General features: G+C 49.2%; 1 protein-coding gene across 1 annotated transcript in view; it reads left to right on the top strand.

Moving 5' to 3' along the window:
* Positions 1 to 8,532: 8,532 nt before the first annotated feature.
* Positions 8,533 to 18,510, top strand: part of Chst3 (carbohydrate sulfotransferase 3) — a 34,840-nt gene continuing 24,862 nt past the window's right edge. The window contains exon 1 of the mRNA XM_087898133.1: positions 8,533 to 8,919. The gene's annotated coding sequence lies outside the window, so the exon portion shown is untranslated. The remainder of the gene's footprint in view (positions 8,920 to 18,510) is intronic.

The raw sequence follows: 18,510 nt of genomic DNA, 5'->3' as shown, positions 1-18,510 counted from the left end.
ACATCATGTTCATTCTCCATGAATTACTTAATGAATTACTACAGCAGTAACAAATTAGAATTGTTCAGTTGATTCCCAACTCTTGGTGACTCGTATTCTAAGAAAAAGCACTACACACACACACTGTTGATTGAGATACTGGAATCTAGAGAAGGGATTCACCAGGAGTGAGGTTTAGTTGAGGGTGAAGTCCCACCCACATCCACAAATTGCAATAGGAGCCCAGGTGGACCAAGCTTCCTTGCCAATTTTGGGCATGGTCTGTTCACCTGAGGTAGTCTTTCAGGGGCGTGTCTGCATCCAGGGCAGAGCTTGCAGAGGTGACAGGTGTGGCTCTGGGAAGGGAATGGGGCTTCAGGTCTGAATGTGGCCCTCCTGCTTAGCTGGAGCAGTGGGTTAAATAGAGCTGAGATTCCAGGGTTGACGTCCTGTGAGTACATGGAAGTTCTGTGGCGGCCAGTGTGGCTGAACTAGGGGCCCTTCTTTGTGTCTGCCTGCACACGCAGTGGAGCCTAGGAAGGTGAAGGTTCTGCTTCCACTCCTCCAGTCTCCCACAAAAATGCTATGCATCTGAGAGAACTGTAGAAGTTCTCTGGTCGTTTTGGGGGTCATTTTTATACACTATCATATCATCTGCAAATAACAAAATTTTAACTTCTTGCATTCCAATTGGAATCCCCTTGAGCTCCTTTTGTTGTCTTACTGCTATTGGTAAAACATCAAGAACTATGTTGAAGAGATATGGAGAGAATGGACAGCCTTGTCTTGTTCCTGATTCTAGTGGAATTGCTTTGAGTTTTTCTCCATTTAATTTGATATTGGCTGCTGGCTTGCTGTATATTGCTTTTATTATATTTAGATATGTTCCTTGTATCTCTGATCTCTAAGATCTTTATCATTAAGGAATGTTGGATGTTGTCAAATGCTTTTTCTGCATTCAATGAAATGATCATTTTTTATTCAGTTTATTTATATGGTGGATTACATTGATTGATTTTTGTATATTAAACCATCCCTACATCTCTGGGCTACTTGATCCTGATGGATGATTTTTTGATGTGTTCTTAGATTCGGTTTGCCAGAATTTTATTGAGAATTTTTGCATCGATGTTCATGAGTGAGTTTGGTCTGTAATTCTCTTTCTTGTTTGAGTCTTTGTGTGGTTTTGGTATCAGGGTAACTATAGCCTCATAAAGAGTTTGGCAATGACTCTTATGTTTCTATTATGTGGACCACTTTGAGGAGTATAGGTATTAGCTCTTCTTGGAAGTTCTGGTAGAAGTCTGCAGTAACACCATCCGGCCCTGGGCTTTTTATGCTTGGGAGGTTCTTGATGAGAGCTTCTATTTCCTTGCAGGTTATAGGTCTATTTAAATTGCTCACATGGTCTTGATTTAATTTTGGCATATAGTATCTATCTAAAAAATTGTCCATTTCTTTTATACTTTCCAATTTTGTGAAGTACAGGTTTTTGTAGTTTGACCAAATAATTCTCTGAATTTCCTTGGTGTCTGTTATGTCCCCCTTTTCATTCATGATTTTGTTAATTTGGATGTTCTCTCTTTGCCTTTTGATTAATTTGGATAAGGGTTTATCTCTCTTGTTGATTTTCTCAAAGAACCAACTCTTTGTTTCATTGATTTTTGTATTGTTTTCTTTGTTTCTATTTCGTTGATTTCAGCCCTCAACTTGATTATTTCCTGCGGTCTACTCCTCCTGAGTGAGTCTGCTTGCTTTTGTTCTAGAGGTTCCAGGTGTGCTGTTAAAGTCATGTGAGATTTCTCCACTGTCTTTATGTGGGCACTCTGTGCTCTGAACTTTCCTCTTAGTACTGCTTTCGTAGTGTCACATAGGATTGGGTACGTTGTTCCTTTATTTTCATTGAATTGTAGGAAGTCTTTAATTTCTTTATTTCTTCCTTGACCCAGGGGTGGTTCAATTAAGCACCGTTCAATTTCCATGAGTTTGTATGCTTTCTGTGAGTAGTGTTGCAGTTAAATTCTAGCTTTGATCCATGGTGATCTGATAAGATACCGGGGGTTACTCCATTTTTTTGTTTTTGTTTTCTATCTGTTGAGTTTTGCTTTGTTTCCGAGTATGTGATCAATTTTCAAGAAGGTTCCGTGAGGTCCTGAGAAGAAGGTATATTCCTCTGTGTTTGGATGAAATGTTCTATAGATGTCTGTTAAATTCATTTGATTCGTCTGTTATTTCTTTTATTTCTCTGTTAAGTTTCTGTCTGGTAGACCTGTCCATTGGGAGAGCGGGGTGTTGAAGTCTCCTATTAGTGTGTGGGGTGTGACATAGGATTTAAGCTATAGTAATGCTTCTTTTCCATATGTGGGTGCTCTTGTATTTGGGGCATAGATGTTCAGGATTGAGACTACATCTTGATGGATTGTTCCAGTTATGAGTATAAAATGCCCTTCTCTGTTCTTCTGATTGATCATAGTTTGAAGTCTGTTTTGTTAGATATTAGGATAGCTATACCTGCTTGATTCTTAGGTCCAGTTGATTGGAAAATCTTTTCCCAACACTTTACTCTTAAGTAATATCTGTCTTTGAGGCTGAGGTGTATTTCTGGTATCCAGCAGAAGGCTGGATCCTGTTTTTGTAGCCATTCTCTTAGCCTGTGTCTTTTTTATAGGTGAATTGAGTTCATTGATATTAAGAGATATTAATGACCTGTGTTCATTAATCCCTGTCATTTTTTGGTGGTAGTGTTTGTGTATTTCCCTTCTTTGGGTTATGCAGGTGAGGGGTTATCTATTGTCAGTACTTTTGGGTGTAGTTTTCTTCCTTGGTTTGGAGATTTCCTCCTAGTATTTTCTGTAGGGCTGGATTTGTGGATAGGTATTGTTTAAATCTGTTGTCATGGAATATCCTGTGGTTAGAGTGTCATGCAGAGTAATAGATAGTTTTGTCTCTATCTATTCATTATTAATATGTTTAATAATTAATATGATTAATTATTATCATATTAGTGGTTAATATGTATATATATTAGAGTCTGAGTTCTCACAGTCAATGCACCAGACAAGCTGGACCAATTCATTCTACAGTCTGTACTAGTCTCTCTCCTGTGGGCTTTAACAGTTTTTGTTCTATCATACTGCAAGCAATATAACTTAAATGCTTACTCTCGATAGTTGGCACTGTTAGCCCTTGCTCTCATGTCCCCTTCCTCAGCTTCCTACAGTATTGGCACAGCTATTAGATATGCGGGCATGGTGGATTTCTGTGATTCTGCTTAATCACGGGGGGGGGGGCGGGGACACGGGGACGGGGGGGACACAGGCACTGAAAGACCTGAGAAATGAGATGGACACAGGCTGCCCAGTGAGTCCTCATGCAAAGGGTGGTAGCTAAGGGCTCCGAGCCAGAAAGAGCTGTGGTTGCCTGGTACCAGGGCTTAACGAGGCCAAAAGGAGAAAACTCATGCTCGAGGGATGAGTCCTCACTCGTGGGAAATAGCCAGAAGAGGAAGGGGCTCACCAGTCACGCCAATCTTGGATAAAGGGACCCAGTGATCCGAAGAAGCAAAGCTGGCTCCTGTGGACTAGGTTCCAGGATCCCAGCCTTCCTCCAACTGCCTGTAGGCAGAAGGAAGTGCCAGGAGAGCCTTTCTCGGTTAGAAAACTAATGCTGTAATTTAAAAAGCAACGTGAGAGAGAAAGACACCATGAAACAAACCTCACATGGAGTTTTTTTGTTGTTGTTTTCTCTTTCATGCATTTTAATCAAGCTGAATTTTAAAGATTTATTTATAATAACATTCTGCCTGCATATATGCCCGCACCAGAAGAGGGCGCCAGATCTCATTACAGAGGGTTGTGAGCCACCATATGGTTGCTGGGAATTGAACTCAGGACCTCTGGAAGAGCAGCCAGTGCTCTTAACCACCGAGCCATCTCTTCAGCCCCCACATGGAAGTTTTTTGTTGTGGTTGTTGTTGTTTTTGGTTTTTATTAAGGGAAAGAGAATGGATAAAGGGGGAACGGGATTGGGGAGACCAGCCTCTGGGGACAGGAGCAGCAGAAGAGAAAAGAAGAAAGGGAAACAGACAGACCTAGAGAGAAAGAGAAAGGGAAGGTAGTGACTGTGCACAGGAGCTGCTCTTAGGGGCTGCAGCTGAGGACGTATCCCATCAGGACCCTAAGGGCAGGCCAGTACAGATGCCTGAATACTAACACAAACAAGATCTAGGCATGTTGGCGGATGGGAGGTAGAGCAGGAAGAGTTGGTGGCCAGCCTCAGCTACATAGCAAATTTGAGGCTAAACTGGACTAGGGACCCTCTCACAAAAGCTTCTGGAACATGTGTTTTTCCCTACTTACTAGGTCATTCCCACTGTCGGGGTTGATTTCCTTTGCTGAATAAAGTCTCCCTATTTCTGCTTTTTTTTTTTAAAGACATCACTAGGAAAGCAGAGGCAGGCCTGTCTCTGTGAGCTTGAGGCCAGCCTGGTCTACATGGTGAGTTCCAGGCCTATCAGGGCTACATAGTGAGACCCTATCTCAAAAAATGGACAAACCAACCAAACCAAACAAAATCTAAAACTAGAAGGAGGGGAGCTGGGCCTGGGAGCACACACCTTGAATTCCAGCCCTTGAGGTACAGCAGGTGCGTCTCTGTGAGTTCAAGGACAGCTTACTCTATCTGCAGAGTGTTCCAGGCTAGGCTTGGCTGCACAGTAAAAACCTGTCTCAAAATACAAACAAACAAACATGAACAAGAAAATCCAAGCATACAAATAAACCACATTACTCACCAAACAATGTTTTTCTGCCCCTCGTATTTTCTTTCTTCCATTCTTCCTTTATTTCTTCCCTCCTTTCTTCTCTCCCTCCCTCCCTCCTTCTGTCCCTCCCTCCTCTGTCCCTCCCTCCCTTCCTTCCTTTGCAGTCTTAGTATGCAACGCTGGCTGGCCTGGAACTCACAGAGATACACACACCTCTTAGAATTGAAGGCGTGTGCCGCCATGCCCAGCCTGTCTTATATCCTCTTAACCTGGCAGGGTTAATGAGGTATGCTGCTCCTCTGCCTCGATTACCCTCTTCCTCCTCCCTTTCCATCCCACCCACCCCACTCCTCCCTTTTCTATAGCAGCCTGGACCACTGCTCTCCCTCCTTTACCCCTGGCTTTACCATTCCTACCTGGCCGGACAGACTCTACCTTAGGTTTAGGGATGTTCCATTCGGTGTGGTCATGGGTTCTGCTTTAGCAGAAGCATTCGGTGTGCATGTGTGTTTTCTCACGCACCTTCTATTTTTTTTTTTATCTATTTTGAGAAGAACATATCCCAGCGCAGTGACTGATCCATGCAGGATCTATGTAACAGAGACCTGAACTCACCCAAAAGTCCAGTCTGTCCCAAGTTCTGTCATTCCCCACATGAAACAGAACCCAGCTGCAACCAGAGACCTGACTGAGGAGAGTCAACACCTGATGTGACATGTCACCACGATTTGGAGAGTGCTTGTTACACGACATTGTGGAGCAGTCGCTGATCCGTTCGTCCCAAGCCCCACCACACTACTAGACTTTAAAAGCATATATCAGTCCGTGCCTATACTTCTCTCTGTTTGGCAGTACTAGGGATGAAACCTATGCCCTCACAAGTGCTAGGCAAATGCTCTGGCACCTAACTGCACCCACCTACTGGCAGCCTACATTCTTTGAGCCAGGATATCTGAGCAGGGGTTTCCTCAAGCATGGTGCCTCATGGGACCTCTAGTACCTCTTCTTTCAAAGGGGATAACGTAGCTTCTTTGCCATGTGCCAAGACTGTTTTTATTTTTATGTTTTTATTTATTTTTTTTTTGAGACAAGATCTTCCTATGTAGCCTTGGCTGTCCTGGAGCTTACTATGTAGACCAGGCTGTCCTCAAACTCATGGAGATCTACCCGTCTCTGCCTTGCAAGATGCGTTCCACTTGTTTTGATTATTTATGTATTTATTTGATACAAGGTCTTGCTTTGCATCCCTAGCTGGCCTGGAACTCACTGCAATGCTCCTGACTCAGCCTTCTGAGCACTGGGGTTACAGATATAAGCCACCATGCCTTGCTAGTTCTTTCCTTTTTTCAAATCGTAAGACAGGAGAGGGGAGGGGAGAAGGAGGGACTCCCCTCAATTGAGTGATACTGTATACTGATCCTGGAGAGTATTTTAGAATAAAGATGCTTTCAGTCTCTTGGCTTAAGACCTTTGCACTCACTGGTAAGTCAGGGGCCTTCCCTGAAGCCCAGGCACCAGCTGCCCTACTATCCCAAAGCCTGGTGTTTCCCACATCTCCTGATCATTCCAGGTCAGGGCTTCAAGCCAAAGATCAGGGTTGCGGCCCAGTAGGTTCAGAGAGCCCATTGGCACATAATGGTGTGTCTGGGGTCCTCCTGGGTCTTGTTTTTGATACCTTTCCTCAGCCTTGAGTAGGTGCCACGCATTTGTTCAGAGGAGTGTTTCTCAGTCTTCCTAATGCTGTGACCCTTTAATACAGTTCCTCATGTTGTGCTGACCCCCAACCATAAAATTATTTTTACTACTACTTCATAACTGTAATTTTGCTACTGTTATGAATCATAACACAAACAGCTGATATTTCTGTTGGTCTTAGGTGACCCCTGGGAAAGGGTCGTTTGGCCCCCCGAAGAGGTCATGACCACAGGTTGAGAACCACTGGTTTGGTTATATCTCTGTCTTCACTACTGTCTATAATAAGCTGATGACATAGTTCTATTTTTTAAAAAATTATTTTGCGACAGGTCTCATATATTCTAGGCTGACCTTGAACTCCCTATAGCAGGGAATGACCTTGAACTTCTGACCCTCCTGCCTCCACCTCCCAAATTCTGGAATTACTGGTGCGCACCACCACACCCGTTTATGTGGTATTAGGGATGGAACCCGCGGCCTTGGGCATGCTAAGCAAGCACTCTATCAACGAAGCTACATTTCCAGGCTGACCATTCTAACTTTTGACTTTTGTGTACTCTGAGGTGTATCACAAATTTCTATGTGATAAATTCCCTGTGTCCCCCAAGGGAAAGCTTTCTATGTGAGGCCAGTAGATACAGTTCAGTGGATCTTCTTGGCATGTTCTTAAAGCAGGGCAAAGACCTAAAAGGCAGATGTGTGTGTGTCTGTGTGTGTCCGTGCTCCCTGTGTGCACACACACAGACACACAGAGACACAGAGACACACACATACAGCTACCACAGACCGGTAGAAGAGCTGAGTGACTGACTTTCGGGCAATGTTTATCAGGGAACAATGCAGAGAGAGGGAGCCAGGGAGATCCCCAGAAATGAGCTGGGTCTGAACTTTCTCCAGTTCATGTCCCTCCAACTGACCGCAGAACCCACACAGCCTGTGAGGGTTTTCTGCTGAGAGCAAACTGGAAGTTTCATCTCATAGTGGAGGGCACTTTGATCAACCCCCTGTTATCCAACAGGTTGGCAGAGTCTACCAGCCTTCTAATTAGAACCTGAGCAAAAGGTCCTGGACTAGCCTGGGTCTCACTCCATCCTGTCTGCCTCTTCATCTGCTGCCTCGAGTCTCTGAACTTATCCCCCTTACATAATGTTCAGCATGACAAAGGGGGACTAAGGACAGATTTGTAATTTTCTTTCTTTCTTTTATTTATTTAATATTCTCACTTCTCATTTATAGAAAATTGCCCATTCTGTCTAAACCTTACAAAAATCCATGAAATGTCAGGAGAGCTGTCTTAGGCCTGAATTTAGCTAGAGGCAGAGGGCTGTGAAATCCCGGGGAAAAAAACTGGGCAGGGCAGCATCAAGGACAGAATACATCACCAGGATTGGATCGCGTAACCTGAGGGTCCGCTTGTGTTCCAGTTCGGAGCCCCTTATCCCGGTCTTAGCGAAACTGGCCTTTGTACAGATCCAACCCTACTCTCTACTCAACTGACCACTGCCCGAAGCACAGAAATGACAGCCCCGCCCTCCCCCCCAAAAAACCTCAGGGATACCAGCAGTCCAAAAGGCCTGTAGGATAATGCCAAGTAGCTGCTGTGCAAGTTTCTCTCTGCGCATCTTGGCCAGGACCCTTCCTGCATCTTGCCCTGGGGGCCACGTGAGAAAGCACTAAGGGCACTTCAGTGACCTGTTGCTGCCCAGGGAAGGAGTGCGGTAACTTTCTGAAATTCCCAGGAACATCCTTTAGCTTCCTCTACCACAGAGGGGCAGGAAGATCCTTACATTCAGCCCTGAGGGTGGGCAACAGCTTGGGGGTACAGCAGGGCAGCCCTCCAAGCAGCCTCTCCCTGAACTCCCTTCCCTGGGGCTCAGAGCTCCATCTAGCCTCGTCCTCGAGCAGAGGGATAGGAGCAGCCCGGGCTAGTCCCCGGGGACGCGGCCACGTCTAGAACAAAGGCCCGCAGAGGGGTCGTGGAGCGCGAGGCTCCCGGGGGGTGGCGAGGGGGGAGGCTACTGCCCTTCCTCTCGGCTCCTCCCTCCTCCCTGCGTCCTCCGCCTCCTTCATCCTCTCTTAGAGGCCGGGTGGGCGGTCACGCCAACTTCGTTGGACTTCCCCAAGTTGCCGGGTACGCGTGTGGAGTGAGGCGGAGAGCGAAGCGGAGGGGCGCAGGACTCCCGGAGCCTTGGCTGCGGATCAGGGTCCCGCCACCGACAGCTAGCGGGATCGGAGTAGTGGGCAGAGCCGATCTCTCGCCCGCTAGGACACCGCCCGCCTGGCGCCACTTCCCGCGCAGCGAGGGGACCGGCCCAGCCGCGCCTCCCTCCGCGCACTCGCCGGTCCGCAGAGTGGGCGCTGGTTGGAGCGCGGCCCCAGCATCTTCTGAGCCTAGGGCTCAGTTTGGGGCGGATGCTGCCCGCGCTGGACGCTGGCCTTCGGAGAATCTGATCCGCCCGCCGGGAGGAGGAGGCTCGGCCGGGGTAAGTGGGGCGCCCGTGTCCCGGCACCGCCTCCTGGGCCCCAGCCTGGAGCCGACCGCATCCCAGAACGCGCGCCAAACTTTAGGAGAAGGGGACCGGCGGAGGGTGGGAGGGGAGTTCCCTGAGCGGGGAAAGCCCCCTGCTTCCAGATTCCCATCTGCCTGGTACCCACACCAGGTCACAGCACAAGCCACAGGCGAGGATCTTAGCACTTTCACCCCGACCACCCTGCACTCCGAAATGCACGCTCCTGGGAGCGCAGGGTTGGGGACTTTTAAACCATGCTGGGTTCTTTGCTCCCCGAAGTTCCTTCCATCGTGAAAAGGAGCCCTCCTCCCCAAACGCCAAACAGTAGGCGACTACTAACTCCCCGGGCTTTGGAAAGTTGTGATTGGGACCCACTGAGGCCCCCGGAACGGGGAGGGAAGAAGCAGACACCGCTGTCTCTGGAGCTAGCAGGGCAGACTCGGTGTGGAAATTCGGTGTCTGTGTGTGCGCAGCCCTTCCGGAGCCGAGGTGGGGAGACCAGAGACAGTGATTCAGAAACTTTTAAAGAGTTTTTCTGGAATGGGGTCTTTGGGCTGTGAGGAAAAGGCTGCGTGCTGGCGCTGCGCCTGGCTGACATCTGCGTGGTGGCCCTGACAGGGCCTTGCAAGGAAGCAGAGACCCTTCCACACCTCCCACCCCCACTCCCCACCCCCTGGCGGATGTGCTTCCTCGAAGGGACTTCCAGGGGCGGAGCGGGGAGGGGGGGGGTCCCAGCTATGGGCTATATATGTGGGTACATGAATTAAACGGAGACTCAAAAGTCAGGGTGAAACCTGGCCTGTTGGGAAGATTAATCGTTCCTCACACCAGGATACAGTGTCCTGTCCTGTCCCAAGGATCTTCTTGGGCCTAGTGCGGTGCAGGTCATAGTCTTAGTCAGTGCCTGCCAGACAAGTGATGGCACTGGTAATGAATGCATTGTGGATTTGTTGTGAGTGGAGCCTTAGAGGAATTGCTCTTCTAGAGAGGAAAAGGCCTGACTGGTTGTGGGTCCTACATGGGCTCCTTGGGAAAGTGACCCAAGTGTCCCAAGGTGCCTCACAGTTACCTCTCCCTGTCCAGAAGGAGAGGAAGATTCCATTTCAGGGTCTGGCTAAATGGGGTGGAATGGGATGCCTTTGGCAGGGACAGGGGACTCTCTGGGGGACAGCATGAGTGGATTCCTTTAGTCCTCCCATGCCCTCACCACAGGGGCAGGTGAGTTAGTGGAAAGGGGGCTAGTGGGCACATGCTGGGATGGAGTCCCCGGGACATGTGGAATTTGGGTCATCAACCCCTGCTAGCTCCTGCTGGCCTGGCTGGAGAAAGGTCTGGTAGAAGCTGTGTCTTCCAGCAGGGCCTTGACTTGGTGGCGATGAGGGGGTGTATCACGGTCTGTCCCTGTACTAGGTATCCAAGTCGGATCTTCTGTGACAGCTGGTGTGAGTTCCCCAGAGAGCCAGAAACATTCTTTTTTTTTTTTCCTGGAACTGGGACTGCCAGCAGTTGGGACTGACGGTCCACAAAGATGTGGGGATGGGTGGTCTTGGCCTGTCACCGGGAAGAAATGCGTCAGTTCCCACTCCTGTTCCTGAATAATATTGACTGGCAGCAATGTATGCTCCAGGGCTCTAAATGCCAGAATTAGCAAGGTGCGTGGGTCGTGCCAGGCCTGTGGTCCCAGAGGAAAAAGGAGGGAGGTTGTGCTTGGCTACCCCAATTCCAGGTAGAATACAGTAGCTGGTCCCCTCTCCTACCTCCTGCCCCCTTTGTCATGCCATCTGGAGCCCCACAGACACTGTCCCCTTAAGTCATTACTCTCCTCTAGAATTTCCATTTCATCTCCTTTTTTACAGATGGAAACTAAGCCTCAGAAAAGTTAGATAGCTTTCAAAGTCACACAGCTAGTAAGAGACCAAGCTAGGATTTGAACCTGGAGAGTCTGTTTTCAGAATTGTGCTGGCTTTGCCATGCCAGCCTGTCTGTATAGGTCTCCATAGCAACAAGGAAGAAACACCGGTGACATTTCCTAACCTGTGGGCTCTGACTATCTATCTTTTTCCAGTCTCTGTGGAGCCATGGAAACCAAAGGCTGGGTGGTACCCAGCTCCTGGATCCTTCGATGTGGCTCAGGAGTCAGGAAGCTGGAGGTCTGGGTGTGAGTGCAGGGGCATGGTATGGTAACCCCATGAAAGACAATTTGCTACTCAACTGAGTAGCTACCACTCAATGGAGACAAAAACTGTCCCTTACAATTGTCCCCTGGCTGAGCTATCAGTCATCTGCCTTCTTAAGCTGGTCACTATACTCCTTCCCTTTTGCCCCTTGACAGTATAAACTATTATCCTCACCCCACCATTTCCCTGGTGAACGTAAGGGGTCACGGTCCCAGCTGTTGTTCCCACCATACCCCGTGCCCTGCAGAACTGGAGTCTTCAGACTGTCCGAAGGGAAGGTGGGGCAGAGCCAGGCAGCTAGAGAAGGAGATAGCAATGCCTCACCCTGTCCTCAGCTATGCTTGTGTGCACAGGGCCCACAGAGTATCCGCTGTCTGATTAGACACAGGGGACAAGAGGACCAAGAGTGGATGCCTAAACTCAGGAACTGAAGACTTGTTGCCACACTGCCTCAGGCTCTCCCTGCGGATGCCTAGGCTGGGCATCTGGGGTTTGGGAATATCTAATGTCCTGTTCCTCCCATTTCTGAGGGTTAGAATCACTCCTTCAGGGGCAGGATTTTTGTCTACTCAGAACCTCTGATATGATATGAGAAAAGTAAAGTAGGTACCCTTAAAAGAATGTAAGAGGCTTTGGATGAACACAGTTCAGCTGACATCCCCCCCCCCCATCTAACCTGGGTGAGGTCCAAGAGCTGTTTGCAGGGTACCAGGAGCCTTCTGCCCCACCTTGGCAGAATGGACATGCTGGATGGAAGGAGGACGACTGGGAATGGAGACAATCCCACAGAGGGCAGGGGCTGCTCTTTGTACCTTCATCCCCATGTTGGTGCCTGACACGTGAGGGAGCTGGGACCTGGGAATGTTTTCAAGTGATGGGTGAAGCTGGGAAGGACTGTGGGCATCTCACCTGCGAGAGATGGCTCAGAGAGGTAGAGCAGCCTCCGGCCTCAGGAAGTCACGCGGCAACAGCACTTAAACAGATTTTAATCACCGATTTTATCGCCCTTTCTTCTCAGAGACTTGAGGAGGGGATAAGAAGCCGCCTGTCCTGCTCCAAATCTGTAGATTCCACAGCTGGGTGTGTGTGGTGGGGAACAGGGTGTGGGTCTCTGCAGGCTGAGGCACCTTCTGTCTCCATTGTCCCAACTCTAGCTGCTTGTTCTTGGTCCCCAGCCAGTGCGGAGGGAGGAGCTGGCCAGGGGATCTCCTCAATCAGTTTCTAGCATCGGCCTGGCTCCTCCTGAGTGCTGTTAGCTTCTCACAAAGATGGACTGTGCGCTGGAACACTGAGAATTTCTCTAAACTCTGGGCCATTCATCACCGGGGTCCAAGAGGGCTCTGTGGGAAGTCTGGAGGAAGTGTGGAAAACCAACAAACCAATTTCCCCACTCAGCCGCCGCTGGTGGCCACAAGTAAACAGCCACTTCTGGGGCCAGCCTGGACTTTTGGAAGGTTACTACTGCCCCTCCCTGCCCTGCCATACCTACCCCCTTGCCTTCTGGGAGCTTTAAAAGCCAGGGATCACATCTTGGCCAGGCCTGTCCTGTGCTGCTAGACTAGAAGCTGGTGGCTGGGATTAGGCAGAACTTGGGCGAGAAAGGATAGCCTGGGGCTGCAGCTCAATTCTATATGGGTGAGTACACTGTCTGGAGGAAGACTGGTACCTCCTTGGTGGGTGGAGAACGCTGGCGGTTTTAGGGCATCTTATGCATTGCTCCAGGGTGGGTGGACCAAAGTTATTTTCGGGTCACATCTCTCCAAGGTGGGGCCCGCTTGTGAAAAGACTGTGAGAGACCATGTACTCACTTCCTTTGTATATGGCCTGGATTGGCCAGATTGTCCCAGAATTGGGTCTGCTGGGGTTGGGCGGGTGGTGAGGGGTCACCCATGTCCTCACAGAGTGCAAGCCCTAAGTGGACCTTCTATGTCTTTGGGATGGGTCACTAACCCTCTGAGGGAAGCTGCAACTTATTAATGAACTGAAAGTTCATACACCCGCAGAAATGGAGGTGGGCTCTAGGTGAGGGCAGCTTCCTACTGCTCAGGATCTTCAACTCAGGACCAAAAAGGGTCCCAGAGCCTCCTCATGTGTGGCAGTGTGAGCTTAGTCTATAAGCCCAACACTTCTGGAGTCTGGGAGAGGGGCATTGCCTGAGGTGCTCAGTACAGCTGCCACCAGCCTGCTGGAGAAGGGAGTTAGGGGTGGGTTCCATATTCTGTAGACTTTTCCTGCTTTGCTGTTGGGAGTGGATCCCATGGCCTTACACGCCCACTGGGCAAACTCTACCCAGTGATCTCCTTCTCCAGACCCATCCTGCAGAGCTGGTGGGGAGAAAGGGCTGATAGTCCCCCAAGCCACGTGTAGGCCAATATTCTACACTGGGCAGAAATGCATACACACTCAGGTTTGCCTCCACATACAAAATATTAGGTAAATACAAAACGTGTAGATATTCTCCAAAAACATTTGTAGGTACAAATGTCTACAAACCCAGACCCACACACTCAATGCCATGTTCATTGAAAAGGCAAACTATGTGATGTTTAAGAACACTTTGGGCTAGCTATTAAACCCTTTCAGGGCCTTCCTTTCTTGGTCTATAAGAAGGAACTAGGGGGGCTGGAGAGATGACTCAGAGGTTAAGAGCACTGACTGCTCTCCCAAAGATCCTGAGTTCAGTTCCCAGCAACCATATGGTGGCTCACAACTGTTTGTAATGAGATGTGGTGCCCTCTTCTGGTCTGCAGGCATACATAAAGGCAGAACACTGTATATATAATAAATAAATAAATCTTCAAAAAGAGAGAGAGAATGAACTAGGAACAGTATGGCTGACTGTTGTGAGTCCCAATGTATATGGAGGTTAGAAATGGACACAGTGAATGCTAGATGTGTGTTATTACTGGCATCCTCTTGGCACACCCCTGTACCAACTGTTTATAGAGCTGAGGGTGTAGGTCATCTCAGAGATACCCACATGCCAGTGAATGGATCAATATGCTCTACTGGATGAGCCCTGAGTTTCCAGGATGGGAGCACCTCCTTGTGCGAGACGCTCAACTAGAATTTATTAGGAAAACTACCTTGTCATCCCATGGGCAGCTCAAACAGTGCAGGAGTGAACTCCACCAAGAGTTAGCGGAATCCCTTCAGTAGCAGTTTAAAAATGGAGTTGCTTGGGGCTGGAGAGATGGCTCAGTGGTTAAGAGCATTGCCTGCTCTTCCAAAGGTCTTGAGTTCAGTTCCCAGCAACCACATGGTGGCTCACAACCATCTGTAATGGGGTCTGGTGCCCTCTTCTGGCCTGCAGGCATACAGACAGAATATTGTATACAAGATAAATAAATAAATAAGAAAGTCCTTAAAAGAAAAAAGAAAATAAAAAAAAAAAAGAAAAAAAAATGGAGTTGCTTGGATCCAGTTCTCAGTTTAGCAAGGGAAGTCTGCAAGCCCAGAGCAGGTGGAACTGCAGACCCTGTTCCCCTTGATCCAATCTATGTAGTGGACTTCTGAGCATGGTTCTGGGTCATAAGAAGGACGCAGTTGGATATAGTGGGACATGTCTGTAAACCCAGCACTCTGGAGGAAAAAGTAGGAGAATCAAGAGTTCAAGGGCATCCTTGACTACAAAGAGAGTTTGAAGTCAGTTTGGGCTATGAGACCCTGGAGATAGATAGATGGATAGACAGATGGATAGATAGATACACAGATAGACAGACAGACAGATGGATAGACAGACAGACAGACAAACACACACACACACACACACACACACACACATAGGGGAGGTGGGAGATCACAGGTTCACAGCTTAGATGGTGCCAGAGCCTCTTCAGGATGATGGGCTTTTGATATGTATCTAGTGTTCATACAGGCCACAACCAGGTGCCTGTACCAGCTCCACTCTACCCGTGAGCTGGCCCCACCCATACACTCTCCTCCCTGCTTCCCTGTCTCCCTTCCTCTCCAGCTGCCTCACCATCTGCAGGATCCTGGAAAGTGCTAGTATGCCTGAGCCAAAGTAGTGTTAGCTGAGGAAACATTTTGCAAATAAATGCTCCGCGCCCCCGCAGCTGCTGCGACTGCGCTAATTTTTAGGAAAGAATTTCACAGCTCAAAGCACAGCTCCATGGGCTGGCTGGGCTGACTGTGGTCTTCAGCTCCCCTCTGGAGACAGCCAGAGGCCTGAGTGCTAAGGGCAGATGCCCAAGTCTGAAGAAACTCCAAGAAGCCATGTGTCCGAAGAGCGAGATCATTTCCTCAGAGAATGAATGGACCTCCTCTGGCCCATTTGCAAACGCTAACTCCCTGTGTTGCTAATTCCTTTTGCACCTTGCTTTGATGTTGGAGGGCAGGGTCCACAAGAACTAGAAGCTGCAACAGTTGGTATGTCCGTACCATACCAGATCCTTCTCATAGGCCCTCACTGGCTTCCCACTGAGCTGGTCACGGACACCACCGCCATCTTCAGGCTGTGCCATCCACGTCCATGGCTGGCAAGCTGGCAGATCTTTACCCTACCATGACATCATTGGTGTGTATTTGTCCTGATGTGGCTGTATCCAGAGGAAGGGGCCGGAATGTGCCTAAGGCTCCATCTGAGGAAATGAATCCAGGGGGTTGGTGTCACATGTCACTGACTCCCTGAGTCTGACCTGGCATCCACTGGATGACCCCATTGTAGATCAAACAGCATCTATATTGGGCCTAGCATCTGCACCAGGAGGAGAGAACAGGCCAAGGCCTCCATGTACCCAGGGCCTTTCCAACAATGCAGAGTCCTGGGTGGCTTCCATGACTTGTGATCTGTGGATCATTCCTGCTTCTGTCTTTACTTGATCTCCTGTCTAGAGTTCCAAAGTCCCCTCATTTCCTGGGCACACAGCCTTTTTGGCTATCCAGGACACCCCTTTCCAACTCTCCTTCCCCTTGGTGTGTATGTCACTCTCTCATGGGAGTCTGGCTGGGTAACCCCCATCACATAGCCTGCGTGTCCACGCTGTCCCACAGTATGGGTGGCTGTTAGTTTTGCAGCCAGTGGTCTCAGTTGGTTAGTGACTCCGATGACAGCATGGCTTATTCTTCTGTGTCCCCTTGCTGAGCACTGTCCCAGGGCATGCAAAGAGCATGCTGTATGGTGTCTGAGTACAAAAGGCAAGGGCTAGAGATGTGAAGTCAGACTCTGAAGGAGCAGCTGGCAGAGATGGTAGGGTGGTCCAGGCCAGGATGATCCTGCTAGGGAGTAGGCAAAGGGGAGTCATGGTAAGTGGGAGTGGCAGGGAATGGCAGGGAGAATGGGGACCCCCAGACACATGACCTGTCTGTTACTCAGTGGGACCTGGGCAAGGATCCTGAGGATGGACATGAAACCCTTGAGAGGCTTCTCCATCCATCCATCCATCCATCCATCCATCTTCCGTCTATCCGTCCGTCTGTCCGTCCATTCATCCATCTATCCATCCATCCATCCATCCATCCATCCATCCATCCATTCATCTATCTCTCTATCCATCCATCCATCCATCCATCCATTCATCTATCTCTCTATCCATCCATCCATCCATCCATCCCTGCCTGCCTGCCCAGGATATATCTTTGTGCTATGCGGCTGGCTCATGGATTGATGCTCTCTCTCTAGGCTCTGCTCTGTTCTATGAGCCCTCAGTGCCCAGTCCTGTCCTCTCTATAGATGCTCATTCAACCTTTGCATGGGCTAACCCTGATCCCCAGGCAATGCAGGTCTCTGGAGCTGTTGTTTCTCGGAGGAAGCTTGCTTTGTGGTTCCATCTGCAGTTCCCAGTTTGCCCTTTTAGAAGTTGTAGAGCTAGATTTTGGGGTCCAGGAACCTCACACCTTGTTTTACCCAACACTATATAAAGCGGACTGGTAACAGCGGGGAGTCCTTCCTTCTGGGAAAGAGATGAGAAGGACGTCGGTGACCACCTCTGAGACTCGTGTGATAAGGACTCGAGGAGCCTTTACTCGTGAAGGAAGCCCCAGGAGACCACGGAGATGAGGACATTCAGGTGGGCCATCTGCAGGACCAGAAAGGAGTGCAGCTGGGCTGACCTGTGCATAGGATATAGAAAAAAGATGAAACCGGATCTAGTGTAGCTACATATGCAGGCTCTTAAAGCCAGTCTGCATGTCTGGGAAGCCCTGTTCACCCTTACTGACACTGTGACCAGGACCAAATTGCTGAATTTTTCTGTGCCTCAGTTTCCCCACTAATGGAACTCCCCATATAGGGGTGATAAGAGAATAAAATATAAGGCTCTTATTATTGCATTTATTTATTTACTCTGTGTGTAAACACACACATGCGCACACACACACACACACACACACATATATAATATGCACATATTTTTTTCTTTTGGTGTTTTGAAAAAGAGTCTCACTGTGAAGTCCTAGCTAGGCTAGAAGACTTCTATGTAGACCAACTTGGCTTCCAACATATGGCCATCCTCCTGCCTCTGCCTTCTAAGCGCTGAGGTTATAGGTATGCGCCTCCCTGCTTGGGTGTGCATTTTTGAAAGCAGTTAGGAAGTAAACTGAATTTGTATCTGCTGCCCTTAGATGTCATAATTGGCACAACATACTTTGCTGCATACCACATGCTTGATGCGCTCACGAAGCCCTGTCCAACCTATCGAGACTGGACACGGTGTCCTCTTTCTCAGACGAGCCAACCCCAGGGCAGAAAGAGGCAGAGTAGCCTGCCTGAGGGTCCAGGTCATGGGGACTCAGAGACAGGTCTGACTCCCTGGGTTTATCTGTGTAGGTCTCTCCTCACAGTGGAGGTAGGAGAGGCTGGCTGAGGAGCCCGAGGCTGTGCCCAGGACCAGGGTACAGAGGCTCTAGTTGTGAGTCCCCATAGCAGGGAGGATGGAAGGTGACAAGGGAGAGAAGCCAGGACGACTCAGAGGGCAGGATGGCCTGCAGACCACAGAATAAAGCTCACTATTCATAGCCCAGGACGAGCCATTGAGTCATTGGGTGGAAAAGCTGACATCACTGCGTCACTCTGTCTGCTGCCCACCTGTCTGCCTGCCCTTCCTGGGTCCTGGAGACCTCAGTACCCATAGTCCTATGGGGGGGCACGCTCAGCTGTCAGGGCCACAACCTGCCTTGCATTCCCCTTCCCAGACTCTGTCTCCCACCTCCCCCACCTTTCCTCCTGTGCTGTGAGGAGTCCAGGCCAGCATCGTGGCAGTCTCTTTTCCTTGAGAAAGGTGCTTGGTCTCTTATTAGAGTTGGTGCTTGGTTGTTTGCTTTTTTGGAGACCCCAGGCTGGCCTCAAACACTAGGTAGCCCAAAATGACCTTGGACTTCTCGTTCCATCTCCCAGATGCTGGCATTCCAAGTGTGGATCGTCATACCT

The sequence above is a fragment of the Myodes glareolus genome, chromosome 18, assembly GCF_982192425.1.
Source record: "Myodes glareolus chromosome 18, mMyoGla1.1, whole genome shotgun sequence".
Taxonomy (NCBI): Eukaryota; Metazoa; Chordata; class Mammalia; order Rodentia; family Cricetidae; genus Myodes; species Myodes glareolus.
The sequence above is the reverse complement of the archived record's forward strand: the minus strand, read 5'-3'. Positions and strand labels throughout refer to the sequence as shown.